This window comes from Poecilia formosa, unplaced genomic scaffold (genome assembly GCF_000485575.1).
Source record: "Poecilia formosa unplaced genomic scaffold, Poecilia_formosa-5.1.2 Scaffold9, whole genome shotgun sequence".
NCBI classification, from domain to species: domain Eukaryota; kingdom Metazoa; phylum Chordata; class Actinopteri; order Cyprinodontiformes; family Poeciliidae; genus Poecilia; species Poecilia formosa.
This window is the reverse complement of record NW_006799948.1, coordinates 869137-873606: the sequence shown is the minus strand read 5'-3', so window position 1 is coordinate 873606 and position 4470 is coordinate 869137.

Below are 4470 nucleotides of genomic sequence, written 5' to 3'. Positions count from 1 at the left end.
TTTACTTAGTGAGAATTTCACTTGTGTTAAAAGTTATTTGATTGTACTCACCACTGTTTGTCTCTGAGTTCAGATACTCCACCAAGGACAGGTGTCTAAGAGGAGCCGGCCAAGCACTTCCTGTTTTTATGAGGGTCATGATGTCATTGATTTCGTCACTGGGCAAAACCAAATGGAGGTTTAATTTTTGGTATGGGGTTATTTGTTGTTGTTAAAGTAACCTTTTGAGCTACAATGAATGGAGTGCTGCATTTCAAAAACAATTTCTCATGTGAGTTTGTAAATTAGATTAATAGTCGTACTCCTATTTCTTTCTCTTTTTTTTTCGATTGCTTTATTTGGTTTTACCTTCTTTCTGACGGTACAAACAACTGATGAAGCTCAGGTGTTTCACACTAATGAGACTTTGGAAGAGCTTAAGCTGGAAAAATGGAAGAGATTTTTATTTTTATTTTTTTATTTTTTTACTGTTTTGCTTTCCTTGTAAACAAAATTATTGGAGAATGCAAATCAGAATAAAACCGACCAGAAAGAAACTCCGAAACATTACCTGCATTGTTTTGGAAGTAGCAAAACATTGCAGGAACCTTAATATAAATTTCCTAATTATTCTGAGTAGTTCATTCTGCTAAAACAAACTTTATCCCTCAATTTTGTGATTTAAAAAAAAAAAATCACACTCTGCAGCTCACCCATGCCTAATTGTTGCCTGGGTAGAGATGATGTAGCATGGTGCACTCACTCGTCTACTCAGTTCAGCTGCAAAACCCTCTTGATTTAACAGACACTGACACCTACATATTTATTACTGATGTGCAATTATACAAAGAGATCCACTGCAGACAGTTCCATTCCTAGAGCCTCATCCTGTCAGCTGGAGCACACGCTTGACCTGCTCACTGTCAGCCGTTTCTCTCTCTTGCTCTCTCAATAATATCCCCCCACCTGATCATCAGTATTCACATCCCACCTCTTTCTTCCAGCTCAGTTTTTTTTTTCTTTTTTTCAAATGAACGTAAAACGGTGAATTAGGCACAGATGCCGGGTCTGGGAAGATGAAATGCAGTCCTCCAATTTCACGCTGAAATCCTTTTGCAGACATGTCACTGATGCTGCTCTCTCACATCTGTGTTGTTGGCTCCTCTGGGAGTGGGACAGGGCTTGGACTTTGGGAGAGCAGCGCCACGGCTCATCGGTTCAAGCGCTGGTATTTTTAGCAGGAGGATTCGCTCGGAGAACGTCCTCAACCACCTGCCTCCGTTACCTTCCCGTTATATTCTATTTCAGTGGCAAAACGGTCGCCATGGCTCCAATCCGTCTAGTAACGAGGGATACTGGAAGCAAGCGTTGAATCTGAAACGAAGTGAACTCGGAGAACTCGTGTCAAGTGCCACAAAAAGTCTTAAAAGTGTGGCTTGCATGTGTTTTTCCATCCTGGAATGAAAAATTCGTAGACTGACCTTTCGTCTGCCATTACTAGATACTTAAATCGCACCAAACCCATTTCTGCATGGGTTTGGTTCAGCATGATGCTGCCACCACCATGGGATAGTGTGTTCAGGGCGACGTGCAATATTACTTTTATGTCACACGTAGCATTTCACCCGAAGTTCAAAATGTACAATTTTGGTTACATATGACATTTTAACTCCAATTTTTTTTTACATTAAATCCTTTTAATATTTATATTAAACTGTTGATAAATGTGACAAAATGCGAGAAAAGAGGTAGCATGAATAATTTCTAGCAAAATCTTCAACACAAGAGTGTCTAAAAACATCAAAGCACAAGATAAAGCCAAATCTCCTCCACTGTTTCACACAGGAAATAATCAAAATTGATCGTATTCTATATAAATGCCTGCAGCGGTACAAATGTCATTGATTGAACGGTGAAACAAGAGCATCTGGTCAGACCCAAGCATCACCAATCAATGTGTCCACTGAACAGATTACAGGGGGATATATTATCGAGAAGGACTGTACACTGCGCTACTATTAAACTGGAAGGGAAACTTTCGGCCCACGCAGGCTGTCTGAGAAGGAGTTATTGATTTCTTGGAAAAAACTGATAATAAAGGCTATGTTCCAGCAGTTAGGCCATTACTTAGTTCCTCCACATACTAGAAAAATCCTGTCAAGGCACAAAACCTGGTATTTTTCTAATAAAACTCTTTTACAAATTACATTTTTTCTTCTTCTTCTTCTTCTGTTGTTAGTCAGAAGATACAAGTAAAGTGATTCATGACAAACAGTTTTGACAAGACCGGACGAAATTTACAGCAGAACACTAAGTTCAATGAACGAATTGAAATAAGAAAATTAAAGAGTATTGTAAAAAATAAATAAAATAAAGTCCATTGTTTTCCCCCCCATTATTTTCTGCATTTTCTTTTTTTCCTTTCTTTTTCTTTTTTCTTTTTTACTTACACTCAACTTTCTATGAGCATGTTGTAACTTTTTCAGAATATTCAAATTTTGTGAGACATTGAATTTTGGGTTTTCATTACTCTGTCTCATAATTCGGCAGAATTATGAGACATAATCTACGTATGTTTGATAAATTAAGAATCTGAGTTTCAGTTTCCAACATAAACCAAAATATTAAACTTTTTTTTCCACAGTATTCTAATTTCTTTGAGCTATGCTCATATCTATTACACATAAAGCAAAATCTACACAAAGGAGTCTTGATCGCCTTATGTTGTTCTCTCCACTAGTTGCTTGGCAACATCATGTTGGGGGTCCATATGACTGTATAGGTTTTATTCATGTGAAATCCACGTGCTGCTCAATAAAAACATGCGATTCTATTCTGGCTCGTCTGTTTATAGAATAGCGCGAAAGTTCCTCTGGGAAGGTTTAGCGACAAACTGATGGTGAAACTTGTAAGGAAACCCAGTTTGAAATATTTGGTTCAGTTCAACAATTGATTGTTGTTGCTTTAAAAGAAGCCCAAAGTTGACTAAAATCAATCATGTTTAACTCCAGCTGTTGTGTTAAATCTCAGCAGTCAAACATGGTAGTGAGAGTGTGATGCTCTGGGGATTATTATGCTGATTCAGGACCTGGAGAGATTTTAGGAGCATAAATGGTTACACAGGATTTTTTAAAATTATTTTTACAGCTTTTTATTTGTAAAACACACACACACACACACACACACACACACACACACACACACAAATTCGCAATATGCTTGAGTCCTTAAAAGGCCTGTATAAAGTTAAAAAAAAATTAAGCTTCACATCAACTAATAGAGTTATTACCTCATCAAAACATGCCTTGAGTGCTGCCTTCATTTTTTTTGAATGCTGAAGAAATTGTTTAATCTCCTATGGCAACCATTCAGCTGTACAAAACGCCTCGGTGGACCTAGCCCCGCCTACAGAGGCACAGCTCCTCCTCACTACATGACTGGAAAACATGTAATACTGCCCTTTTAAAGTTTTTATAAACAATATGCATTTCTTTACATATTTGTTGAAATTGTCACTATGTCGTCACAATATAACGTGTGAGAAAACCAAGCTCCTCTGCCTTCTCCATATGATCCTATCTGCAGAAATACACCACGCTCTATCTGAAATAACCAATCACAGCAAGGAAGAGGGTCTTAGAGCTGTCCATCAAGCTCATCTGGGTGCTACTCAGTGTGCTAATGGTGGGAAAACAACTTACCTTTACCGGAAACTTGGTTAGCAAAACAGCAGTCCCCGTCACTGGTGTTCATGCTAGCTAGCTGTTCCCTAGCAGAGAGCAAGGAGGATGACGTGTGATTGACAGCGCTCCTGTGTAAATATCAATGTTATTTTAATTGAAATGCCACTCTTGCTTACGTTTTGAATGATAGACAAGCTGCGAATTCCAGCTGACTACCATTTTTATTGCAGTGCCTCTAAAACAGAGCATCAATGTTCATTTAGTTTATGAGCTGCTTGGTGAGGACGTACATCATGAACGCAAATCTGCTTCTTGCTCTGATGGGTTGAAAATCTCGCACCATTTAAATATCACGGCTGTTTTGATTTGTTATTTCCTGTCAAAAGCAGGATGCATTATTTATTTATTTTACCTGAAAGCACTTATTAGGAGTAATGCTGTAAAGCAAAACAGTTTGAGTAGCTCTGGGTCAATGTGATTCTTCCAAGCAGCTGAACATTAAATATTGATCGTTCCATCACTCAGCACATTAGCTTTCGCCTTCAGGTGGAGTTTCTGACCCCTTTTTACCTTTCTTTTTTTCCCCTCCCGTTGTAATCTCAAATAATATTTCTACTTCAGTTCTAACTTTAAGAGGGATTGAATAAACGTTCATTTTCCTTGTAAATCTTACAAATTCAAGTATTTCTTTGTGGGAAGACAATAAATGAAGCGAAAGTCCGCCTTCTTCCTCAGTCCATTATTAAAGGAACATTGACCAACACTGCCACCGCGTGGCCATCTCACACACTGCTACACTGTTACAAAG